The following is a 7,370-nucleotide window of genomic DNA, read 5'->3' as shown; positions in this document are numbered from 1 at the left end:
ATTCCCCCAGAGGTTCTCCCCCCAGTGTATAGATTGCATTCATATTTTTGCCACCCAAATGCATTATTTTACATTTTTCTACATTGAACCTCATTTGCCATGTAGTTGCCCACCCCGCACTTTGAACCTCCACCACTGGCTCACATCTTCTAAATCCCAAGGATTTTTCCTTTCCCCCGATGCTGAGAAGGCCATCGACGGGTGGCCTGGGACTACATGCGTGAGGCACTCTTGGCCATTGGCCTTGGGCCTTGCATGCTGTCGTACATAATGGTCCTATATTCTTGTCCCTCTGTGACTGTAAGAGACAATGGTAACCTGTTGAATGCCTTCTCCATCAGCAATGGAACACGTCAGGGCTGCCCCTTATCCCCCCTAATCTATATCCTGACCCCTGAGCCCCTCCTCAATAGATTGAGAACCAACCCTGACATACAGGGATTGATCAAAGGAGATAGGGAATTCAAGGTCGCAGCTTTCACAGACGACATCCTGATGTCTTTGAAATCACCCCGCATCACCCTGCCCAACTTACTTAAGGACATTGAGTTCTTTGGCAGCCTATTAAATCTCAAAATTACCCACTCAAAATCCCATGCCCTGAATATCACTCTCCCTTCTCAGGAAGTGACCCATTGCCAGGAGTCCTTCCCCTTCTGTGGGAATTAGAATTACAAGCCGACTGTCAGACCTCTACATGCATAACTTTCACATAGCCCTAACCAAGGTTCAAAACCATTTTAAAGATTGGATGGGCCTGAACGTTTCATGGTTCGGTCATTCGGCACTGGTTAAAATGATCATCCTACCACGATTACTTTTCCTAATACAAAAAAATGGAAAACAACTAATGCGCAAAACCCACACTGATAAATAAAATGAACTGAAATGAATAAATAAAATAAAACACAAGGAGCCACCAACATAAGGTGGTATACTCACATAACCCCAATAATCAAATATAATGGAATATGTGGCGCTACCTCAATCTCAATAAAATCAAAGGAACAATGATATACTGCACATCCAATCAATTATGAATTTCTAGTAAAACCACCAGTGATATGAACAATAACTGCGAGCCATATCACATAGATAAATTGTGTGTCCAATCAGTTGACATACCCTCCCATCAAAGATGATAGATAATAGTGCAATGCACCAACATGCGATGCAATAAACCAATACAACTCCCAAAAAAATATTAACAAAGTGCAAAGTGCTATCAATATCAATTGAAGAAAAACAATCAATGTGAACAGTGTCACATAATAAACTGCGTATCCAATCAATTATAGACTTCTAGCATAACCACCAGTGACGTAAACTAATAAATGTGAGCAATAGCCCATATATAAACTGTGTATCCAAATAAGCGTATTCTAATAATGAATATAAATAATTATAATGTGTAGAAAATATTAAGTGCGCTGACATCACCATATAATGCAATAAATCAATGCGACTCTCAAATACACAATATATAAAGTGCAATGTGCTAACTATATGGATGGTAAAAAGTATATTATGTGCAAATAAACAAATAAAATATACAATGTCACTATAAACATGTGATATAATGAGTGTACAAATCCCCTAGGGGCTGGTAGCAAACCTAGGTAAAAGTAGTGCAGTCCACACACCATGCAGTGCAATATTCAATACAACTTCAAGTGAGAATAGATTGTGCAGTCCAAAAACATGCAGTGCAATATTCAATGCAACTTGCAATATGAACAGCAAACAATCCTTCTTAGAGTGAGAAGAAGTGCAGGTGTAGTGGTGGCAGATGTCTAATTCATCCACTTCTGTTCCGATGTGCGGTGACCATTTCCCCCAGCCTCTCACCTGCAGTGGTGGCCCCCAATGAGCCGAATCAAGCTTGAATCCACAGGTGGATGGGGATGTACAGACCGGGGCAGCTTCCAAAAACAACTTCCAATCGAGGTCCCCACCTCGTATAAAATACTCTTGTCTCACATTATACAAGACCAGTGGGGGCATCGGTTTACCAGATCTACACAAGTACTACCTAGCGTGCCAACTCACAAGGATCGCTGACTGGAACATACATATAACTAGGAAGACATGGGTATCCTTAGAAAAATCACTCACGCCTAACTCCCTTCACCTACTCTCCTGGCTACCCAGCAAACATTGGCCACAATCTATATCAACACATCCACTCATTTATCCCTCCCTTCTGGCCTTCGGAAGGGCAACAAGGTCCAGGACACTCGCCCCTGTCCTGGGACCCTTGACTCACATTGAGAGGAAACCCAGTCTTTCTTACGGGCTACTCCCACTCCTTCTTGCTCCACGAATGGCCATTTGATGATGTGCTAACCCTCCACTTTTTCTCAAAAGGGCCCACTCTCTCCCTTAAACTTAACAGCCATTTCCAAGACCGCTTCATCCTCTTTTTGGTCATATAGACAAATTTGACACTTTCTCTCGACCCATTCACATCAATCCAGCTGTACAAGGCAACTTATTCCTTTTGAATCCCTATGTCATCGTAAAACACTGCAAAGACATTTGATATCCTCCTTATATACCCTTCTCTCAGACGCAATGATGCCTACTCCTCTTCCAGCCGGATGTGATCAAGGCAGAGCACGTTCCTCTACAGCTCCATCGCCCTGTCATCATTCGACCAACTGGAGTATTTCATACTACTTCTAAGCTATACCTCGGTATAGGTGAAGGTGCCCTGAGCACAGCGATGCCTTCCTCAACAACTAAAAAGGCTGCTAAGGCTCACACGGACTCCCGGAATACCCGCTCTGCAGGAGACGCTGGAAGAGGCCCCGCCCATGCCATCTTGTCTTCCTCGCCGAAAGATCCGAGCGCCAAAACAGCGGCAGGTAAGATGGCACAGGGATCAGCGGTATGCAATCCGGAGGGGGATCCGGTTATGGCGGTGGATGCAGAGGCAATTACAGGGCCCATCCTAGAAGCCATAAACGCCAGTAAAGCAGAGCTGATGGGGAGAATAGACCATCTGTCCTCAGAATGCACGCTGATAAGGCATGATTTAGACAAGATCCGGAGCAGGTTGACCACTGTAGAGACCAGAGTGTCAGATGTGGAAGATGTTTCCCACATACATGATGGCCGCATAACAGAACTCCGGGAGCAGGTACAGGCATTACAACGCAGGGCAGACGACGCAGAAGACCGACAAAGAAGGAACAATGTCCGGGTGGTCGGTTTGCCAGAGGGGGCTGAAGGGGACAAAACCACAAAATTTGCTGAGCTCTTCTTTAAACAACTGTTGTCGTTGCAAGATCTCCCACCTACATACGTGGTAGAGGGAGCGCATAGAGTACTCACTGGCAACAGACCCCCAGGTGCCTTCTCAAGACCTTTCCTGGTAAGATTCCTGAACTATGAAGACCGTGACATGATTTTGACTCATGCCAGGAAAAATCAAGACCTGCGCTATGAAAATGCAAAAATTATGCTTTTCCCCGATTTCTCCGCTGCAACGCAATATAAACGCAGATCCTTTAATGAGGTCTGTTGACGCCTGTGGGAAAAGGAAATAAGATACAGTATGCTTTATCCCAGCAAACTCAGAATCCAATACAAGGGAACTGTAAAATTTTTCGAAAACCCAGAAGATGCCTGCGAATGGATGGACAAGGAGTTCTAACAGCCAGTCAATCCGAGATGTATGCCTGTGAAGGTAAATACTTTTTATGATTTACAATTTCCCTCTTCAACCTGACACCACTTGCAACTACTTTAATACCTGGCCCAACATGGTGTCATGAACAGAGTTAATTGATAAGCACATGTGTGCGAAAGATGACCCTGTGTTTGTCCAGAACAGCAATTGGACACGAGAAAAATTAATCTCTCTCCATTAAAATGAGGAAGGGGTCAGGTCAGTGATGATCCGGAAACTTATATACAGGGGAAAAATCCGGTGTACTAGTATCATTTTATTCTTTTATATTGCGAAAAGCTGCTTTTACCACCAAGGCTCCAGTGTACGCTGTTTGGAGCAAATAGAGAGGATACGGAATCGTCAACGGAAATGCCAGACTTTCGACCACGGCGGTGGGATTTCAATCCAAGTGTTTGGTTTTTTTGTTCAGGGACAAAGCTATATGCTGGACTGGAAAGTTTTGTTACTAGCATAATAGCAGGGGAGGGTTTTGTTTTTTTGTTTTGTAGAGTCACAGCTCAATTTAAAATACTAAGGATACTGATGATACATGTACCGGTTAAACTTTGGGGAACATTTGCTGGGAAAAACATAATGCATTGCATATCCTGGGAGAAAATGATTGATAAGACAAATGAGTATGACTGGTGAGGTTAAAATGGTGTCTTGGAACGTTCGAGGCCTCAACCACAAAATAAAAAGGGCCTCGGTGTTCCAATATATTAAGCAGCACAGGCCGCATATTGTTCTCCTGCAGGATACACACCTGGATGGAACCAGGATTCTCTCCCTTCGCAGACCATGGATTCAAAGAGCTCTGCACTCAACTTACTCCATGTTTGCGAGGGGAGTGATAATCCTAATTAGCAAGTCTATTCCTTGCACGATCCATCAGGTGCTCTCTGATCCGGAGGGTCAATATGTGGCAGTAGTAATGGATATCTGTTTCAAGACAATAGTGGTGGTAAATGTTTATGTGCCCCCTCCCTTTCAGGGTCAAATCCTATATGATCTAACAACCAGGTTGGCACCATTCTCCCACCTTCCTATAGTGGTAATGGGGCATTTCAATGCTGTGTTAGAGGCAGCGTTGGACTCCTCCAATCCAAACAGAGGAGGATCAGCTGGTCTAGTGGGCTGGGTGTCGGTAACAGGATTTAAGGAATTATGGAGATGGAAACATCCCCTAGATAGATGTTACTCTCATGTATCTCTGACTCATGGATCTGCAGCTAGGATTGATTTGGCCTTCGGGAACGACCTTATCTTACCATTTGTGACAGACATAGACTATCTGGTCAGGGGCCTGACTGACCATAACCCTCTTTCTCTTACTCTGTCCTTTGTATCCGGGTTAAAGGGGGGAGGATGGAGACTTTCTCCTACTTGGCTGCAGCATGACCAGGTCGCGGCACAGATAGGCGAGGCTATGACCACATATTGGTCGACAAATCCGGAAACGGCGGATCCCCCGATAATGTGGGATGCCTTCAAAGCAGTTACTAGAGGGGAATGTATCTCAGCCATCAAAACTGCAAGAGTACAGGACAATGAGGAAAATGAGAAACTACAGAAACAGGTAAAAGATAGTGAGGAGGCATATGCTAAATCTCCTTCAGGGGAAGTATACAAAACACTGTTGGAGGCACGCCGTTCCCTATCCTTACACATCACGGGCCAGGCCCGATCTGAGATTACTAGAAGGACCCACGCAGTGTTTGCAGAGGGGGACAGGAACGGGAAGATTTTAGCGATGCTAGTAGCTGACTATCACCCTATTATTAATATATTGGTAATTAAAAATATGGAGAGATATGATTAGAGATCCCAAACTGATCATGCAAGAATTCGTTAATTTCTTTTCCTGCCTTTATGTCCCTATCCCATCATACGATGAATTAGATCTAGACTCCCTCCTGACGGACCTACCTATACCGAAGTTGTCAGAAAATGACTCCAATATCTTAGAGGCTAAAATCACAGTTAAGGATATACAGCAGGCGATTTTTGCCTTTCCTCTGCACAAGGCCCCTGGGCTGGACGGTCTGCCCGCGGACTTCTATAAAATAAATGTAGAGACCCTAGCCCCCAGAATTAATACATTATTAGCATACTGCCATGAGCATGCAACCCTGCCAGACTCCATGTTGGAAGCTTATATGGTTCTCATTCTGAAACCAGGCAAAGTTCCTCTGGAATGTGCGTCATACCAACCCATAGCCTTATTGAACATGGATTTAAAAATCTTAACCAAAATACTGGCAACTAGATTGGCAACAATTATACCATCCATTGTCAATATTGACCAGACGCGATTTATGCCGGGTAAGTCAACAGACACAAATTTGAGGAGACTATTCACCCATTTACAGATTCAGTCAAAATTCTCAACAACCAGAGTTGTAGTCTCTATAGACTTTGAGAAAGCATTTGACTCTGTGGACTGGAAGTACATGCTCAAGGTATTGGAGGTCATGGGATTCGGGCCGCGATTCAGGAAATGGATTTCCTTACTATACAAATCCCCGAAAATAGCGGTAAGGTTGGGCACTTTCATTTCAGACTACTTCGCAGTGGGGAGGGGGACCAGGCAGGGCTGCCCCCTATCTCCATTCTTATTTGCACTCACCTTGGAGCCATTGGCGCTGGCTCTCAGGTCGTCAGAGAGGATAAAGGCAATTAAAATAGGCACAATAACAGAAACTGTAGCGCTGTATGCTGATGATATCCTGCTTTTCCTCAGTGATCCGCGAGACTCTCTTAAGATAGCTCTGGGAATCATAGACCGTTTTGCAAAATTTTATGGCCTGAAAGTGAATTGGAACAAATCCTCTATATTACCTCTGGATCTGGCAGCCCGGGATATGGCTGACCCGGATCTGCCACTTCAGTGGGTTACCTCCCTTAAATATTTAGGAATCAAGATTGCTTCTAACATACAGGACTACATGCACCTTAATTTATTACCACTGATAACATTACTAAAGCAAAGGGTTCAGGCCTGGACAAATTTGCCGTTATCCCTAATAGGCAGAATAAGCTTGCTCAAAATGAAATTCCTCCCAGTGATTCTCTACTTCCTGAGAAACGCACCAATATGGGTCCCAAAATCATTTTTTAAAAAGATTGACAGTATCGTATCTTCCTTCCTCCGGGCTCCCAAACCCCCGAGAATAGGCCTTAAAACGCTACAAGAACCGAATGATCAAGGGGGGCTGGCACTACCGGACTGGCAAAAATATTATTTAGCTGGACAAATGGTTTTTGCTCGTAGATGGTTGGTAGCAGAGGATAGAGACGCAGCCACAGTGTTAGAGGCAGCACAATTGGGATCTTATGAAAGCCTCAGATTTGCCCTGTTTAGAGGAACTAGATCTGACCTACCACTGACGACTACAATGAAGGCGACGATCAAAGCCTGGGGGGTAGCGGTGAAACTGGCAAGCCCCAGTTACGGGGGGGTTTCGCCATCGGCTCCTTTATGGATGAATCCAGCTTTGCCTCACTTCTATAATTTCTCAGACCCCATGATATGGGCAGTTAAGGGTATAAAAACACTAAAGGATATTACATACTTTGGTGAATTGCTGACATCCTTAGTTATTTTGCTGACCAAATGTTATAATTGTTTATCTTTCATGGTTCTTCCCTGTGGCTATTCAGGATGGGTGATCTTTTGGGTGAAAATTGGGAG

The sequence above is a fragment of the Aquarana catesbeiana genome, linkage group LG01, assembly GCF_042186555.1.
Source record: "Aquarana catesbeiana isolate 2022-GZ linkage group LG01, ASM4218655v1, whole genome shotgun sequence".
Lineage (NCBI taxonomy): Eukaryota > Metazoa > Chordata > Amphibia > Anura > Ranidae > Aquarana > Aquarana catesbeiana.
This window is presented reverse-complemented; position numbering follows the sequence as displayed.